Raw genomic sequence first — 20,267 nt, forward strand, 5'->3', positions numbered from 1 at the left:
TCACTGTACTAGACCCTAAGGATATAATGATGAAAACTACAGGTTATTTCCCGCTCTGTGCACCTCACAGGAAAAAGGACTAATGGTTAGAGAAGTGGACATAAGCTTGGCATGTTTGAAGAATGGAAACAACGGATCCACTGTGTTCTGATCACCTCCTCTTCCCTCCACTGGTGAGGGGGGTGATCCCCCTCTAGGGGTGTGAGGAGCCCCGAATACATGATAGTCAATTCTGGACAGCACATTTACTCACAGCTCAGGGGTGGCCACTGCTTGCCACACGGGGCCATGTGGGGGGTTCATTCAGGAGCAGAGTGAACAAGCAGACGCCATAGGAGACAGGTTTTGTAGTAACAAGAAGATGAGGTGACCCCCTGTTTGCCACAAGAAGATGTGACTGGCATGGTTGAATAATCCCACAGGCTGGCAGGGAACTAAAGCCCACCATTCAAAGGGAAGTAGGCACTGGGCTTGGTTCCTGTGAGAAAAAAAAGAAAACTCTTTGGCTAGAGTGCCTCGTCCTTAGGCCTACAAGAGGGAAGGGAACTTGTGGAGGGGCCCAGTTTTACCACAGGTCAAGGCAGCACATAACAGCGAACCTTATCACACAGGTGCACGTAAGTTCAAGGTCCAGCCCTGGGATTACTAATGTTCCCTCAGAGAGCCTCCCCATTCTTCCACCCCTCCTTCCCTCAGATGGCAGGACAGCTCAGGCACGCAATGGGTGCTGGGGGCCACCCACTCCTGCCTCAGGCCTCAGCCCGCTCCTCAAAACAATGCTACACTGGTTCTGGGAGGCCAGGCCTCCTTTCCCAGCCGAGCGCTGGGCCGCAGAGGAAGGCCAGGGGCTTCCGGAGGCAGTTTCTCTGACAACCGTACTCAGGAAAAACACAAAGGCCCAGTTCAGTTAGCAAACGTAACAGACCTTACAGAGAAGTTCCGAGAACGCTGCTGCCCCGGAGAGAGGCAACTGCTGGGCAGGAGCAGCTGCACACAGCCTGGGAGGACGCGCGCTCTGCTGCCTGAGGGCCGCACAAGGCCGGACGCAGGGAGCTAAAGGCAACAGGAAGGCCCAGCAGATGTTTCAGGGGTTGAGGGGGCTGTGACCAGAGCAGACCCTCTGGCCTTACCCACAACGTTAACATCAGTCAATGTAAGAGAAATTGAGGAGGGGGGGGGAACTACTTAGAGTCCCCACATGTCTTGCAAAGAGTGTAATGTGCTTCCCCCACAGCAGAAGAACGCAAAACCCCCTGAAGGCTGAATCAGGGTTTTGGGTTGTTGCTTTTGTTTTTTTCATAAGATTTTATGAGAAGGGCAACCATAATGGTCAAGAGTCCAGCTGTCTAAAAGTTTTGTAGAAGAAAAAGCTCAGCTTCCCAATGGTGGGTGCGTTTCTCTGCTCGGCTTTCTCCCTCTGCACCCACCGCCCCGGGCAGCCCTGTGGGGTGCTGCAGGAGCCGAGAGGCCTCCAGCCTTTGGTGGCAGCACCCTCACTCTCTTCGCCAGGCCCAAACCCACAGGGGTGCACGGCCTGACCTCAATGCATTTAAAAAATGTCCAGGGGGAGGAAGGTAGAAGGCAGGCCTCTGGAGGTCACCGCCGAAGGTCACGCCCGTGTGTCTGTCTTCTGAGGCCTCTCAGTGAACCAGGAATAGAAAGTCGGGGGACACCCTCCCTCATTCTGTGTCCAGCAAACACTCTGTCCTCCCATGCTGCAGACCAAAGGACAATGTCCCAACCATCTTCCTTTAGAACAGACCGAGAGGACTGAAGAAAAGCCCAGGGTATTAACCATGACCCCTCTGGTCTCTGTGCAGGCCACCCAGGGACTGCCTGACTCCTCCTGCGTCTCTCATCACCAGAAAGTTCTTAGGGAAGCGACGGCTGAAGAGCAAACAGTGCCAGACTAAGGGGACAGAATGAAGCACTCAGAAAATATAATTAGCTGGGGACGCCTGGGTGGCTCAGCAGTTGAGCGCCTGCCTTCGGCCCAGGGCATGATCCTGGGGTCCTGGGATCGAGTCCCGCATCGGGCTCCCTCCATGGAACCTGCTTCTCCCTCTGCCTGTGTCTCTGCCTCTCTCTCTCTCTCTCTCTCTCTCTGTGTCTCTCAAAAATAAATAAATAAAATCTTTAAAAAAAGAATTAGCTAGTTAAGGAGTGAAACTATATGTACATTTTGATTATAATGACATCAGAAATTTGTTTGGGGGAGGGGAAGGAGTGGAAAAAACATATATATGAAGAAGAAAGGAGATCCTCCTCAGGGTGCACACCTACCAGGTTCTCTCAGCAGTTGTAACCAGGACAGAACTCTTCTCTGTGTGGGCGCCTGTAGGGACGTTTCTACCTTTCTGTATTTTTGAACTGGTATTAATGAGACTGCAGTACATAAGTAAAAGCATTTCAAATATACATACACATACAAGATCATTAGAACACTCCAGAACAATATACCACCGCAGGAGCCATTTATTCTACAGGAGAAAGAACTTGAGCTGGAAACAGACACACTCAGCTTAGTCTCTTATTCACTGTGTGCACTGGGTGAGCCTCAGTTTCCCCACCTATAAAAATAAGGACAGCACCAGCTACCCTAGAGCATTTCCTCAGGAGTAAGTGTCAACTGTGAAAGTAACTTGCCTGCGACTGGTACTCGCAAATACGAGGAAATGTTCATTCCTTACCTTCTACACCACTTCTGTGTTCAAGGCAGGGATTCCATCCTCTATCTTGATTCAGGGCTCTCTGCAGAGATTAGATTGTGGAGGGTTTAACAACTTGGAAAAAATTATCAGACAGCTGTTTCTAGATCTACGATTGCAGCTTTATGGCACCAAAGAAAACACTCCTCCTTTATCTGCAAAATCTGCTGTCTGTGGCAAGATTTATCAGGCCCTTCAGGGCTTTCTGACAAAGTAAGGGCATCTCTCCTTCCTTCCCAGTTAAAAGGCAGGCTCTAGTGCGTGTGTTGCTCTTGGTGGTGGGTTTTTTCCCCCCCTCACTTACTGCATAGCTTAAGGTTTTACAAAGACAGAACCATGCAAAGCCAGTTGAAGAGAGGTTTTTCTAGAAAGCCTTGCACTTTGCAGGCCATTCAGGCACCAGGCAAGGATTGGCTATGGGATCCAGCAGAATGAATGATACGAGTGCAGAGAGGCTGTGTTCTGCCCTGCCATCATCATCACGATCGAGGTCACATAAAGGAAATTATCAGATAACAGAAGGAAAAAAAATTCTCAAAGCAAAAATCTATCACCAAGCATACAATAATAAAATCATAAAGTATGGCCGGGGAGGAGGCGGGGCAGGTAAGAAAGTAACAGCTAACTAATGCAGTGTTCTCAAACACGTATTTTATTTGCTTACTTCTAGGAATCATCAGTGACTCAGAAGCTATTCCTCTTGGTCTAATAAAACCTTGTTCACAGGGAGGAGGAGTGGGGAAGTTGCTCCCAAGAACAACAGCAGCAGCCACAACCACCCCAAGGTCTCTCCACAATCATTAAGGGGAACCTCTCCAGGTATGGTCTGGTGCCTCAGAGCCTGAGTAACTTCCAGAGTGCCCATAAGAAGCACATGACTGGAGGGAGGCTTGCGGTGTGATCCCAAGTCTCCCAGACAGCCCCATGCTGGGGCAAACGCTAAAACCCAACATCTAATCCTGGCACTTCCTCCAATTCCCCTGTGGGAGAAGAGGCAACTGTTTATCCTGCATTTTCTCCTGAGTGAGAGAACTATACTGTAAAATATGTCTTAATCTGAGATCTCAAATCCTGCTGAAATTCTATGACAAATTTTCTGCCTATGGTCAGATGTTCTTCTTTTTTTTTTTTCTTTTTCTTTTTCTTTTTTTTTTTTTTTTTTTTGAGAAAAGCTTCTTATCATTCTTCAGGTCCTCAATGAGGTGTATGGTCCAGAAATACACTAAGAACAACTAGACTAAATAATTCATAAGTTCCCTTCCAAATCCTGATTGTCAGGGCAAGTTTTTCTGATTATTAAGACAATGTATACTCATTGTAGAAAACTTGAAAACTGTAGCCAGAAAGAAAAATCTCCCGGGGCTGGGTGATGCAGAGGTAACCACTGGTAACATCTACATCAACTTTTTTTTGTATTTCGTATTTACGATGGTATATTCGATATTACTCTCTGCTACATTCCACATTGTCACACATTAAAAATTCTTCAAAACCAACATCTCTAATGGTCAAATAGCATTTCATTGTAAGGCTTAAATTGTGTTCTGTTTGGTGACCCTCCTGTTTTTGAACATTTATGTTGATTCTAATGTTTTGCCCTCATCAACAATGCAACATTTTCCAATGAATACTCTTCAACTTTTTATATTTTTTGAAGGTAATGGGGAGCTATTAAAAGATTTTGAGCATGGAAATAGCACAACTGTTTTTTTGTCTTATGACAGGGTAGGAAATGAACGGAATTGGGAGAGATAAAAGGCTTGGTGATAAGGTAGGTTATTATCTGAGAACCTGAATGAAGGAAGGGATAATGAGTCTAGACATGAGGTCCCTAAGCAGAACACCTACCCAAAAGAAATTACCGTGAGTCAGTGGTTCAGGGGGAGAAAGGAGAGTTCAAAATTAAGCTGAGCTTTCTAGCCTTCATGACTAGAAGATCAGGTAAACCCTATCCAAGATAGGGAAGTAAGGCTAAGAAGCTGGTTTGGAGACAGGAAAATAAGCAGTCTTAGCTCCAAAAAGTCACTGTAAGAATGGTAACCACACATGCAATTAAGCTACATGGCTTTTTAGTTGTAACAAAAACAGTTTAAAAAAAAGACTGATAATTTAGGACACCAATTTATAACATAAACTAGAAAGTAGAAGCCACGAGAACTCACTGGCAATATCATTTCTTAGCTCTTGAATGCTGAAATTCAAGTAATTAGCTATCAGTAATAAACATAAGGTGTAAAGCTAAACAGTGCTTCACTCAGACCAGAATAATTTTTCATCATCAGAACTATATAACCCGGATTATTTTTAAAGATTATATCTCATTTTTTATCTTTATTTATTTTTAAAGATTTTATTTTTATTGATTTATGAGAGACACACAGAGAGAGGCAGACACACAGGCAGAGGGAGACGCAGGCTCCCCTTGGGAAGCCAGATATGGGAATTGATCCCCAGGACCCCTGGATCTCTCCCTGAGCCGAAGGCAGACACTCAACACCTGAGCCACCCAGGCATCCTATTTATCTCTTTTATTTTACTTTTCACGGGTTATTTTAATCAATGCTATTTCAGGTAAATGAGGTAAGTGCTAGAGGAAAATAAAAGACAGACATCAAGGTCACTAACATGCAAATGCCACCACATGTCACAGGCCCAGAGCTCTATTTTGAGAAGGTCAACTAGGATTCTAATTCAGGGAAAATCTTTTTTTTTTTTTTTTTTTTTTGGAGCTTTCTTATGACATTGTAAAGCCATTAGAAATAACAGGTAGAAATTTTCTCAATGGGGTCTCCACTTAGCATTCAAGCCCCTGCAAGCAACTCAGAAACAGTATCTCTGGACTTAGATTTAAAATGGCATCTTCTATTTAAAGATTTACCATGCTCATATATCTACATTATTCCTTATTAATGGAATATAGTCTTTCTAAAACTTCAGCTTACCAAGCAAGGATACACATGTATTTCTCAAAGGATTCTTTGACAAGACCATTTTTACTGATTTCAGGACACCAAAGAGAAGTGGGGATATGGATGGTGACTAGTTGGCAGGGAGGCTATTGCTGTTACTTCCATTTCAGTATAAGGTTACCATTTTTTTTTTAATAGCCACCTTCCCTAATGTGATCCATCTATTATTGCAGGCATTTTTCATGTGCCAGGCACCAGCACTAGTGCTTGCCTGTATTCAGTTGAAGAAAACAGAGATTAAGCTCAGAGAAATGTAAATGATCACATTCTTTCCTTCTGACCAGGAAGTAAAGGGTTAACCAGCATCTTCTAACCTCTAATTGTCCAGTTTCACTTGCTGATTCTTTTTCTCACAGTCCCATACCCGGTGAGAGGAAGACTGACTACTTACTTACACAAGAGTCAGAGAGGCATAATGCCCACAAAATATGAAGCCCTATAAATTAATTCTGAAAGCCGGAGAAAATGCCAGGAGAATGTTCTCATAACCCCAAGACTTGCCTGTGTAACCTGGTTTTTCAGGTAAGACAATGGGAAATATGATACAAAGCAGCTTGACGTGTCATTTCAAATGAAGCGTAGCACTTAAATGGATTCAAATTGAGGTATACGCTGAACTAGACCATCCATTTACATATAAAGGAAAAGGAAGGTGAGATAATTTGAGAGACTGGCACACAGTATAAAGAAGAGCAAAGTATCTCAAGACCGTGATCTATGCCCTAATTGCAGGAGAAAATGAAACTTGAGGTCGAACCCTGAAAAAATAACACTTAGATAAGTAGAGGAGATGAAGAATGAGGAGATGGATTTGAGGCCAATTCCTGAGTGTAAGTGCATGAGGAAAAGCACAGAAGAAGCCTAGCTAGTTCCCAAGTGAGCGAGTAACAACCCAGGGAGAAAGACCCCACCGGGATTCAGTGTGCCAGGCTCCCCCTATAGGAGAAACACGGATACTACTTTGCCCTGCGATGTGCTCTAGAAAGGGAGGGACCATCAACCTTCCAGATGGAAGTTACCAAAACTGTGCTCCGCAGATTTGCTAAAGAAGAACTGACAAAACAGAAATCCGAAGAAGCTGTAAAAGCCAGATGGCTGCTAGGGTGCAGAATCCCGATCAAATACTAACAGAAGGCCCTGGAGATGCTACGCTGAAGTGCTTCACCAATCCACACGCTTATTCATTCACTGTTTATTCACTCAATGTTGGGTTACGTTACAAAAATTTCCCTAGGCAAATTCGTGTGTAGGAAATGAACTGCAATCTTTCAAACCTGGCATTTCCTTCAAAGTCTGGAACTGCAACTCCCTAAAAAAAGGGAGCTCCATAGATGTGGAGAACTTTTAGAATGGCCTGGCTTCACCACTCACCAAAGGAAAGCGCTAGCTCTGTAACCTGAAGGAGCTTTATTCTTCTCGGCCCTACTGCTAATTAAGTGTACACCGGGCTAATTAAATGTAGCTCATACAACCAGAGAACCAAAGTAGAAAGAAGAGGTGAGAATTCAGAGTATGGAATTGTGTCAGTAAAACAAGAATCTCCATCTGGTTGTCAAAGAAAATGGAACCTAAAAAAATAAATAAATTACTGCTGTAAGCATATAAATAATAGAATCACTAACATCCTTTTTAAAATTATGATACTGTGGAAGGAGAAAATATGCTATTCAACTATTTAGAATACTCCTCCACTTATCTTAGGTCTACCTTCTCAGAAATCCTTCTATGAGAACTGTGATAAACTGAGAAGCTATTTCCCATAAAGCCATTTGTGTCTTTCTAACAGTTCTAACTACCTCAACACTGCTCTCTCACTGAGCTGCCATGACAAGCTCCTTTCTACATACTTCTGGGAATTTTGTTTATTAATATGTTTGAAGATAGACTGCAATATAGACACTGGGCTTGATGCTAAGGACACAGTGGTGACAAAGGTAACCTCTACCTTGAGGATCCTGTTGAGAAAGACACATAAAGGAAATGAGGCTCAGTGTGATCACTCCAACACAGAGCATAATAAAAGGAAGGTAGGTAAGGCCTTCTGAGGGGTGGGGTCAAGGATGGCATTTGTTCACAAGCAGTACCTTGGTAAAAACAAAAAACAAAAAAGAGTAAGGATTAGGCACATGGGAAAAAGGAAACACACTCAGTAGAGGCATCACCTACTTAAAGGCTTACAGAGAAAATGGTGCACATGGAAAATGCATCGATTAAGACAGAAAGAATTCCAGGAAAAGGTCAGCAAAGTACCAAACCCTTAATGATTTTTTTCTTACTGATTTTTAAACTGAGGTACAGTTGACATATCTTATTAGCTTCAGGTGTGTAACATAATGGTTTGGTGATTACATACATTGCAACATGTTCAGCACCATAAGTGTAGTCACCATCTGCCACCATAGAAAGTTATTACAATATTGTTAACTATATTTCTTATGCTGTACTGTACATCCTTGTGACTTATTTTAAAACTGGAAGTTTGTACATCTTAATCCTAGTATTTTTAAGTCATATTAAGGAGTTTAGACTTAACTCTAAGAGCAACAGAGAGTCACTGAAGCATTTTAAAGATGAGAAGTGGGATCCCTGGGTGGCTCAGCGGTTTAGCGCCTCCCTTCGGCCCAGGGCGTGATCCTGGAGTCCCAGGATCAAGTCCCACGTGAGGTTCCCTGCATGGAGCCTGCTTCTCCCTCTGCCTGTGTCTTTGTGTGTGTGTGTCTCTCTCTGTGTGTCTCTCTCATGAATAAATAAAAATAAAAATCTTAAAATAGTAAAGATGAGAAGTGACAAGAATAAACACTCTAGAAGCTATATGGTAAATGGGCAAGAAAAGGCCAGCCCAAAGGCAGAGAGGTAAGTTAGCACACTGCAATTTAAGAGAACATGAACCAGAGTAGTGGCTGTCATCATGGGGAGAGTAGATGGATTCAAGACTAGTAGAATCCATGGACCCTAACAACAAGTTCCATTTGGAGTAGAATGAAAGAGCGAGAGTAAAAGATGACTCCCCAGTTACTTATCACTGAGAGAGTGCAGAAAGACAAATAGATATGGTGGAGAAAATTAGTTCTATTAGGGGCACACTGAGTTTGAGGCACTTTGAGAAATTTAAGGAAAGGTGTCCAATAAATGACTGGTCAGAGAGAGAGATCTGTCCCAGCCAGGTAGAGTTCAAATTATCAGAACATGGGTGTTTCTTGATAACCCTGGAACAAGATATGCATGCCCAGTAAGAATGCATAAAAGGAGAAGAGATTTCTCTGAAGATATTAGTCCCAGGGCATTGTCTCAAGATCCACGTTACTTTAAAGGGGAGAGATCTAACTCCCTCCCAATGTACTGGAATGATTATTTCATCACATTAACCAATTTTTAATTGGTATTGAAGAGGAAAACCATGAAAGATAGTGGGTCAGGCAAATGACAGTGGGAGTGTAGAGGAACATAGAAAGCAGAATGCTCAATATTTGTTCTGGAAAATAAGGATGGCACCATCATAACTGGGATTCTTACGCAAATGAGAAGAAACTTAAGACAGTCACCATCACTTGAAAGGGAATAGGGGTATGTGCTCTTCAGTGACTCCACAACCTGGGGACAGGAAACCTGGGAAAGATCATGTGAGTTCTGTGGCCTATTGGCAGTTGTCACCTTTAGCTGCATTCTCACTTGTGAAGTTTTTAAAAGCGCAAGTGTCTAGTGTCCTGTAGACCCTTGTTATTCACTAGGGTCCCATGGGAGTTTGCTAATAATCATCTCAAGCCTCATACCAGACCAGGAACCTCAATCTATATTTATAGAAGATTCTCCAGAAGAGTTATATGCCCATTAAAGTTTGAAACACACTGCCTCACAATCACTTGAAAGTCTTCCTTTTTTAAAGATTTAATTTATTTATTCATGAGAGACACAGAGAGAGAGGCAGAGGCAGAGACATAGGCAGAGGGAGAAGCAGGCTCCCTTCAGGAGCTGAATGCGGGACTCTGGGATCACGCTCTAAGCCAAAGGCAGATGCTCAACCAGTGAGCCACCCAGGCATCCTTCACTTGAAAGGCTTAAGGCAGGGGTATAGCTTGTAAATCTGCATTTTTAACAAGTTCCCAAGTGCTGCCACTGCTGTAGGTCTGAGACCATATTTTGAGAACTTCTGCTCCAGACCAATTAGCTCAGAATCTCCCTAGGTGGAATCCAGGCATCAGTACGTTTTAAAGCTCTCCAAATGATTCTAATTTGCAGCCAATGTTGAGAACTACTGGTAAAGATATTTTTTCTGCTCCTGATTACATAAACAAGAAAATGATCATGAAAAGCAAATATCTTCTAAACAGTGGCTTAAACTCATTACCAAAGTGTTTTTTAATGTAAGATAAATTTTGATTAATCAAAGCAGAAAGAAAAATGCTGCTTCATCCTTAGTGACTCATTTTCAGAGACATGTTTGGTTGTGGTTGAAAAAAAAGGTCATCATAAGTAATCATTATTTTAATCATCACAGACACTATCAACTCAATTTATTAACTTCATTTTCTGCTTATTCTTATTTAATTGGATATTGGCACTTTGAAGCCCACAGTATATTTTTAACAAATTACATTTTTTAACAGAACCAATACTGAGTAAGTCATTGTTCTCCAATCAGTCTGCAAAACCAATTCTAGCCCTCCTGTTTGCTTTAGTTTTTTTTTTTTTTTCTTACTTTCTTTCTCTAGGCTTTTCAAGTAAGAGTTTAGATTGAGTCATTTTCCCTTTTTCTAACAGAAGCATCTAGTGCTATAAACTTCCCTCTCAGGACAGCTTTAGCTGTGCCCCACAAATTATATGCTACATTTTTACTTTTATTGTTTGCTGTTTTTTTTTTTTAATTTCCCTTGAGATTTCCTCTGAGACCCATGAACTCTTTTAAAACATTGTTTAGTCTCCAGGTGTTTAGAAATTTTCCTGTTTTCCTTCTGTGATTGATTTCTAGCTTAATTCTATTAGGGTCAGAGGACCACAATTGTCTGATTTCAATTATTTTATTTTAAATATTTTATTTATTTGACAGAAGGAGAGTGGAAGTGCATTACGGAAATGGGGAGACTCAAAGGATGAGGGAGAGCAAGAAGCAGACTCCTCACTCTCAGGGAGGAGAGTGAGGAGTCTGCTTCTGTCTTCTTGACCAATGCTGTCTTCTTGGTCTCCTCCCTGAGAGTGAAGCCAGAGGCAGACTCCATCGCAGGGCCCTGATATGACATGAGCTGAAGACAGATGCTTAGCTGACTGAGCTCCCCATGTGCCCCTGATTTCAATTATTTCAAAATGAAATTTTTTATGTCTTCAAATATGATCTATGTTGGCATAGTTTCTGTAGAGGCTTGAAAAAAAATGTGTATTTTGTTGTTGAGTGGAATGTTCTTGAATGCTGATTAGATCTTGTTAGGTGAGGACAGTGTTGACTTCTTCCATATCCTTGATGATTTCCTAGCTAAGCTATTTTATTAATTATTGAGACAAATGCATCGATGACTATAATAGTGGATTTGCCTGTTTTTTTTATTTCAGTTCTATCAATTTTTGCTCTGTATTTTCAACTCCGTCATTTGCTTCATCCGTATTTAGAAATGCTGTCTTCTTGGTTAAACAGCCCTTTTAACATTACATAATGACCCTCTCTGTCTCTGGTAATTTTCTTTGCTCTGAAGTCCACTTTATCCAATACCAAACTTCCTGTCTTTCCTGTTAAAACCTGCTCTTCCTACAGATTTCCCTATTTCAGTGTTTCCTTACTGACCCATTAACTTCCAAGGAAACCAAGACAGTAATTGTGATCATCCTTTATTCACCATTTCGAAAAAGTCACTACATTTACTGATTCTCCATCCCAAAATACTTCAACTTCATTCCTTCTGCTTCTCTCCACTGTCATCTCTGTGGTACAGCTATCATCTCCCCTTTGCACATGTGATTCCCACTGCCTGGAATACCTTCTCCCTCTTTCCTTTCTAGCCCACCTGGAAAACTTCTACTCATTCCTGAAAACCAAGTTGAATAATGCTTTTTTCCTCCATTTTCCCTAATATTTCTAAATCCTATGATTCATTACAGTTTTTTCTACTATCTCTATCTTCCCCCATAGACCATAAGTTCCTCAAGGGAGGGATCATTCATCCATAGAGCTGTAGGTCAATTAAAAAAGGTGGACAATGAATTCCAAAAGACTTGAATTTAAACTTTAAGCTTTGTCATTTCCCAACTGTATTATCTTAGATAGTTCACTTTTTGTCTTGTCAATTGAGTAGATTGCGAATAAATTACAGTTGGCAGAGATATTGATCATGCCGACCCTCAGTATAGATGAGTGGACTATGAAGCTATGAAAAGCTTTAAACTACTGGTCTATGATCAACTTCAATGTCCTCTCAAATATGAATATCATTTCTGCATGTGTAAAGAGCAGAAAAGTTTAGAAGTAACTAAATTACTTAATTTACCAGCTTGTGTATTTATAAATTATTTATGATAATGCCTATTTCAAAGGATTATTGGAAGGATTTATATACATTAAAGGATTACCATCTAGCGCAAAGTACAGTAGATGGCTGGCACTCAACAAATTTTGGTCTTACTCATCTTTTTTCTATTTTTTTTCTTTAAAGCCATTTTTCCATTTTGTTTTCTTTCTGCTCTTTTCTTCTAAATATTCTTCAGTCATTTCTATATTTCTACTTCCTCTATTTTCTATTCATTTTCTTTACCCAAGTTCATTCTTCCCTTATATCCTCATTTTATCTTCATTCAGAGTACAGGCCACATATTTCAAAGATGACGGTTCTTCCACTCACTACGCAAGCACACGAACACCACACCATCACTCCCAAGTATATTAACTTTGAGTGTTGAAAAATTCTATCCAGAATCATTCTAAATGACAAAAAAAAAAAAAATCTATGGGAGTTATAAGAATTTATTTTCAAGGAGAATAAATTTCATTCATGGTAGTTTTAACAAGACCAAAACTCAGAAAAGATAAGCAAAAGAGGAAATACAAAAATAAACAGATTATACTGCAAAAGAAATAGTATTGTTTCAAACAATATTCTTCCTATATGAAACAAAGTGGTCATCCTCATTCTCAAAGAACCTAAACTGTTTGAAATTTATGTGACATAGCAATATATCTTTAAAAAAAAAAAAACAGGAGAAAGACCTAAATATAGATTTCTTTCCCTAAATGAGTCCAGAAACATTAATCACCCAAGATGATTCAGGAAAAAAAGGATTGCAAAATGTAAACACCTGTGATATGCTGCATTTGATCTGTGTCACCAGTGGAGACTAAAGATTGCATTTGTATATTATAAGTTGGAAGTCCTATGGTAACATATTTAATTTGGTCTAATATGGAGCCTCTAGGGTTTTCAATGGCAGTAGAACCATGTTTTTGTTTTTGTTGTTGTTGTTGTTGTTGTTGTTGTTTTTAAGTAGCGGCTCCTGGAAATCATCACAATCTCTTGTTTAGAAACCCGATGGAGCTAATCATCACCAAAAAAAAAAAAAAAAAAAATGCATCCTTTCAATTCATTCATCACTGAATCATTATAGAAGGCCCACTATGTGCCATGCCCTGGGATAATGTGACATCAGTGAACAAATGAAAATTCCTGCCCTCACGGAGGTCACATGCTGATAGGGTAGAAGACAACACACTTAATAAATAAATATTATGTTAAGCTTGAAGGTGGCAAGGACTGTGAAGACTAAATAATGCAGCGAGATCAAGATTGTAATTTTAAAGGGAGTCTGGAGAGGCCTCAAAGAGACGGGAAAATTTGTGCAAAGACTTGTATAGATGGAAGACTGAGCCAGTGGATACCTTGATGAGAAAACTACCTCAGCAGACTTACAACCAGTAAAAATGCCCTTGAACAAGAACATGCCTGGCATGTTCTAGTATCAGCAGTGAGGCTGGTGTGGCCGATAGATTAAGAGACTAGAGTATTGGATATGAAGTCAAGGAAATAATGGAGGCCCAGATTATGTACAATATTACAGCTGAATTGTGTCCATCCAAAATTCTCATGTTGAAGCCCTAATTTCCAGGACTTCAGAATGTGACTGTATTTGGAGATAGGTGCTTTAAAAGGTCATTTTAAAGGGGGACCATTAATATGGGCCCTAATCTGACTGATATCCTTGTAAGAGGAGGAAGTTAGGATGTAAAGACAGAGCAATGACCATGTGAGGATGCAGTGAGAAGGTGGGCATCTACATGCCCAGGAGAGAGGCCATCAGAAGAAACCAAATCTACCCACACCTTGACCTTGAACTTCCAGCCTCTAAAGTGCCTATGGTTTAAGCCACACAATCTGTGGTATTTTGTTATGGCAGCCCATTCTTCCTAACGTCACAAGACCAAGCCAAGTAAGTCCAAAACCATGATCGCTTATTTCTTTTAATCTCCAGAGAATGAGGGATAGAAAGAAAGCTAAATCAACTAAGTTTCAGAAAGGAAGGAATACGTGCCAGCAAAAAAGAGACTCACCACTACTCCCATCCTTGGTTTGATGGGAAGAACAAATCTGTGATGACAGGAGTAAGGAGAAAACAGATGAACCCTTAAAAATGTTCAATACTGGGTAGCCCCAGTGGCCCAGTGGTTTAGCATCGCCTTCAGCCTGAGGTATGATCCTAGAGACCCAGAATCGAGTCCCACATCGGGCTCCCTGCATGGAGCCTGCTTCCCCCTCTGCCTGTGTCACTGCCTCTCTCTCTCTCTCTGTCTCTGTCTGTCATGAATAAATAAATAAAATCTTTAAAAAAAAAAAGTGTTCAACACTACATGAGAGCTCATGTGAAGGACAAGATCCTATAGAACCTTATTCTTAGAGGCGGCCACAGGCCTGACCCTGAGACATATAGGCCTTCCCTCAAAGGCACAAACTTTCTGAAGGCTAAGGACAGGGGAAGACAGCTGAGCAACTGACTCCTTCATTAACCTTTATTATCTCCTCATTCTTTTAATAACTGCTGAATCTGTAGTGATGTCACCCCTGTCATTTTTAATACTGGTAATTTGAGTTGCCTATTTTTTTCTCCATCTATCCTGGCTATTAGGATATCAACATCATTAATCTTAAAGAATCAATTTTCATTAATTTCTGAATCAATTTTTTCTCTTTCTAGCCTAGTGATTTTTTTTTCTCCTTTGAGTTTGTTCCTTTTGGTTTCTTAAGGTAGAAGCTGGGGTCATGGATTTGAGACATTTCTTCTTTTCTAATCCAGGCATCCAGCCCCCTAAATTTTTCCCAAAGTATGGACTCATGAGTTGGTAACTCATGAGTTACATATAAACAAACTTTTATATGTTCTTGAACAATTCCAATTCATTCAAAAAGACTTAGCACTTTCTCTTCACATTTTTTCTTTGACCCATGGTGTATTCTTATCCTATGGTTACCTTAAAAAATTACCACAAACTTGGTGGCATAAAACAACAAAAATTTATTTTCTCACAGTTCGGGAGACCAAGACTCCAAAACAAGGGAGTTGGCAAGGCCACACTTTCTCTGAAGCCTCCAGGTTCCACGTCTTGTCTCTTCCACCTTTTGGTGGCTTCTGCCTATAGAACTCTTCTTTGCCTCTATCTTCACAGCATCTTCTCCTCTTGTTCTCTTCTTTCCTTTATAAGGACATCTCTCACTGGGCTCAGGTCCACATGGATAATCCAAGAGTATCTCATCTCAATATCCTGAATGCTCAATTACATCTCCAAAGACCCTTTCCCAAATAAGGTTACATTCACAGGTTCCAGGAGTTAAGACGCGGACATACCATTTTGGTAAACACAGATCACCAAAGTACACATGGGTTATTCAGAAGTATGCCATTCAGTGTCAAGATATTTGGGATCCTTCCAGGTATCATTCTATTATTGATTTTTCATTTAATTCCACATGTGCTTAGAGAACATACACTATAATACTCTTAAATCTACTGAGGTTTACTTTGATGGCCCCAAAATATAATTTATCATTGTAAATGTCTTGTGTGAATTTGAAAGGAATGTATATTCTGCTGCTGGAATGCTCTAAAAATGTCATTAGGACAAGTTAATTGATTATGTTTTTCAAGTCTTTTATATTCTTACCAATCTTCTATCTACTTATTTTGTCAATTAATGAGAGAGGGATAGTGACATTTCTGACCATAATTATGAGTAAAATGTACTATATTATCATGTTTTCTAATATTATCTACATCTTGTGCCCACAGGTTAAATGATATCTACACAGATGGATATCTACTCTTCTATCAGGAGTCTTGAACATCTTTTGTTCTATCTTAGTTCTACTTTTTTCTACAAATTCTGATTGATATGGGGGAGATATTTGATTCTGCAAAAATTTCAACTTCAGTTTTTACTCATACTTTAAAATTCAAAATATACTTTTTTCTTATAAGTGTTATAAATTATGTTTATGTTCTTGATTTCATAAGCTGTCTGCTCCAGATCATTTGGTGTAATTCTGCATACAATCAAAGCCACTTACAAAGCTTTGTGAAAGGTACTAAGTACTCTACTAAAAAAGTTTTCGGTCTTAAATATTTAAATAGAAATGAGAAATCTGGTACATTTTTTTCCCAAGTATCAGTTAGCAAATTCAAAAAGCAGATTATACTAATTACCATTACTGAGAAGTTACACATCATGAACTCAAATTTCTCTTTATGAGGCTTAATGTAGCTTAATGCTTTACCTCATGGGAGTTACAATATGGAAAGGAGACATAAAAGATTTGGGTTGATTGGTTTATATCACATCAGTGCCTGCAAAATGCGCCAGGTCTCCCAGGGTATCTACACTGTCTGAATAATTCACCTCTGGGCTGTTGTTATATTTGAGGGAGGCAAATGAAAGTCCATGAGCGGCCATCTATCCACAGAAAAGCAGCAGGCCAGGACTGCATAAATTTCCCACATACTGAGTGAAGTTCACTATTAGAAAAAAAAAAGTCTTTCTCATATTAATCCAGTTCTAAGAAACCAGCTGAATGAGTACCTTAGAGTCTCAACATCAAAATACACAGGACCATCTATAACAACTAGCACCATGAATGGAGAGATGAAACATGAGCCAACAACACAATATGGTAAAACTGCAGTTTGGCATAGGAGACAAAATTCTGTTAAAACTGTCATGCAAAAGTACAGAATATCCCAGTTTGGGAACCTGATCATTATTTCTTTATTTATCATTACCTCTGGTTCAGGTGCTATGCAAGATAGTATGGGGGGGGCACTAATATGACTACTAACTCATCTCCAAGAAATTAAAAGTCAATTGATGATAAAAATGAATAATGAAAGACAGGTTTGCCTGTATTGATGCTATTATAAAGTCTCTCAGTAGTAGGGTTATCACATGGGCAAGAGGTCACTGAGATAACCTCCTACCTAGGGAAGGGAACTCTCAAGTGGCACTTTTTAGGGACATTTTCTTTGGCCACCAGACTGTTCTCTAGAGTAATTGATGTGTATAGGCCTTATCTATAATATTGAAGTTTGAATTAAGATACAAATGCATTATATGAGAAATAATTGTGTGATTTTCTTTTGGCTTAAGGTTTACAAAGCCTGGCGGTTCACTCTGAGATGGGCTCTGTCACAAAAAGGAGGCCTTAGGCCTTAGCGGCATTTCTCCAGGATAATCCAAGGCAACAGGACACCCTCCTCATCTGTGCCACAGCTGTGGCATCTTCAGAGATCAACCAAGGAAAATCTTTCTTCTGGATCCACACCAGACAGGTTTACCTGAAGATTCTTCTCCACCGTTAGGACATCCAAGAGTTGTGAGAATCACTAACACTTCACTCATCTTCCTTCCCATGTGAAAAGGGAAGAGGAGTTCCTGGCTTTTAATTTACCTTAGTGTTAGAAGCTTTCTTATCTGACACATTCAGAATATATAGTTAGCTGGTTTATCAAATAAATAAATAAATATACTGAAGTTAGGGATCTTTAAAAATAATATCTTAAACATTCTTTATGAAAATATTTAAGAGTACACAGTTTACTACTTCTTTGATGTAAGGCCGAGGCCTCTGCTTTATGTATAGATCTTCTAGTTAGATTTCTACATCCTGTTAAGCATATCCACTATGCATCATCCACCATTTCCAGTTTTGTTCTTTATAATAAAGCAAGAAAGTTAAAGACACCTGAGAAGCAACCTGACTTGAGAATCGTGCTATGATGCTTAGTCATTCACATTTTTCACAACCTTTGTGACTGGCTTACCCATACCTAACTCAAAAGCAATTTTTGTCTAGCAAAGTGACTAGCACTCTATTTTAGTTTTCATATAAACATTCCTCTTGTATACATTAGTTTACAGAATAATTTGTTATATAGTAAAATAACTAAGTACAACTGCCATCAACAGATTGGGGACTCATGATAAACATACATACCACAAGGGGGGCCAAAATACACATTGATGTGCAAAAGAAGAGCCTCCTAGAATGTCATAGACATTAGCATGTAGACTTTATGGAGGAAAGAGAGAGCATCAGTTGATCCAGGTAGCTGATTAACAGAAGATGGGATATGAGATATTCTGCTGTTAACTTCTTAAGCATTTGGCTTTTTGCAAAGGCCTACTTATTTAGAAAGGAAATAAAAGGAACCTACCTAAAGTTCCTCTCTACAATCAGAAAATCACCTTAATTAAAATACATAAATATAAATAAAAATTATAGAGAAAAAAACAGCGAATGCTGTCTGGATTTTAAAAATAAGAAAATGAAGTTTCAGAAAATAAAGGATGCAAAGGAGCAGCAGCAGAGGAAGACTTCTATCCCACAGCTCCTCTTCAAGAAAAAGCTTGTGTGACTCCAACACTACTAAAGCGAGCACAGAGATAGGATGTGCCAGTTCTAGTGCACTTCCACCCAAGTTCATAGACTCTCACGTGCTGCCGCAACTTCTCAATGTCATCAACAACGAGGTGCACTAAAAATGACCTCAAACTTGGACAAGTGAATGGCACTTATAAATACAGGCCAGTGGACCCCATGACTGCCTTTGCATGTTTCTAAAACTGTTAAAATACAAGGGCACCTGGGTGGCTCAGCCGGTTAAGCATTTGCCTTTGGCTCAGGTCATGACCTCAGGGTCCTGACACTGAATCCCCTGCATCAAGCTCCCTGCTTATTGGGGGATCTGCTTTTCCCTCTCCCTCTGCCCCTTGGCTCTGCTAGGGTTCTCTCTCAAATAAATAAACACAATCTTTAAAAAAAAAAAAAAAAGGCTATTAAAATGCAGTCATCAGATTCCAAGATTTGAAAAGCATTTTGAAATGCCTCATAGTGCATGTGTAAAAGGGACAGACTGATTTCTTTCTGGCCAAAAAGCTTTGATGGAATAGTGTCGAGGAAGGAATTTTGGTTGGCCAACTTCAGGTAAACAGGATGCTCATTTAATACTCCACTTGCTCTTCCCCTTACCATGAGTTCAGGCATGGCTACAACCAATCTGTGTCACAACAACCCAGAAAACATGGTAATTCTTAAAAATGCCATAGGAACTATTTAAGAACTAGTAGTAGTCTGTGACAATGACAGAGGGGATATATACACACTCTGGAAGAAGCTATACAATTATACCATTCCCCTGAAATGTGATAAGCAATGATGGATATTTAAGTATATTTTCCAAAGATATCAACATTCTCAAATACCATTTATGATGATGAAACCAAGTCACGGCTCATTTTTCTTATATTTCATCTCCACAGATGTTCTTACTCTAAAACTATACAGACACTTGCTTACATAAAATAAAACATCATAAATTACAACTCGGCTAAGATGTGTGTCAGAACACCTGCAAATGATACTTCTGTAGAAATCATCACAGCATAATTTCATGTAGCCACTAAGTAATTCATCACTGATTATTTTTGAAACTTCAGTCCATTACACTGACTACCATTATAATATTTAACCATGAAATGTTTGCCCTCATTTTTATTCATATACTTCATGGACCATTTACTGTCAGCTATAAAATCATTTGAAAGGTAATTGACTTTACAGCTGAGAAAAATAAGAAGCCTCCTAAACAATCTCAGAATATTGACTTAGTGTCATATAGGTAGGGATGAACTTAAATTGCATGTGAAATTGGGTAAAGGTGACTTTTTTTTTTAATGAGCACTTTCCAAAAAAATAAATGAAAAGAGTAGCTTGCTGATGTTCAGCTGTCCCTTCCCTTAATAATAAGCTTCTTAATAATAAAAAGCGTAGCCACAGAGGGATGAGAATGTTAAAATGCCTGAGAGTATTCACAGTTCAAGAAACAATTTAGTGTCAAGAGTGGCTTCAACTCAAACACCCGCCATCACTGGTCATCACGAGACAACTTTAGAAACTGCACAAGGTAGGATTAGGGAGGTGGATGGTGCATAAGGATGGGATACTTTATCCCACAGACATGCCTTCAACAAGATATGTTTTATTTTCTGAGAAATACAAAACATGATTACATTCCTAAAGTCTTTAATGCCCACTCTGTGTGTAAGGCACCATTCTAGATACCACAAAGTAATGCA

General features: G+C 39.9%; 1 protein-coding gene and 1 long non-coding RNA gene across 10 annotated transcripts in view; one reads left to right on the plus strand and one right to left on the minus strand.

The window, feature by feature from the left end:
- PDE4D (phosphodiesterase 4D) overlaps positions 1 to 20,267 on the minus strand; it is a 1,400,346-nt gene that overhangs the window by 1,181,136 nt on the left and 198,943 nt on the right. For 4 of the 8 annotated variants that reach the window (XM_038530652.1, XM_038530653.1, XM_038530651.1 and 1 more), the window contains one exon: positions 2,691 to 2,751. The exons of the other annotated variants lie outside the window; for them this stretch is intronic. The gene's annotated coding sequence lies outside the window, so the exon portion shown is untranslated. The remainder of the gene's footprint in view (positions 1 to 2,690; positions 2,752 to 20,267) is intronic. 8 annotated transcript variants of the gene reach the window in all.
- On the plus strand, positions 808 to 18,855 carry LOC111094467. Of its 2 annotated transcripts, XR_005355558.1 has the most exons (6): positions 808 to 1,153; positions 3,379 to 3,527; positions 4,433 to 4,479; positions 6,034 to 6,199; positions 16,154 to 16,221; positions 17,280 to 18,855. It is a non-coding gene; the product is annotated as an uncharacterized LOC111094467 (long non-coding RNA). The 2 variants fall into 2 exon arrangements; XR_005355559.1 differs by lacking the exon at positions 4,433 to 4,479.

Source organism: Canis lupus, chromosome 2 (assembly GCF_011100685.1).
Source record: "Canis lupus familiaris isolate Mischka breed German Shepherd chromosome 2, alternate assembly UU_Cfam_GSD_1.0, whole genome shotgun sequence".
NCBI classification, from domain to species: domain Eukaryota; kingdom Metazoa; phylum Chordata; class Mammalia; order Carnivora; family Canidae; genus Canis; species Canis lupus.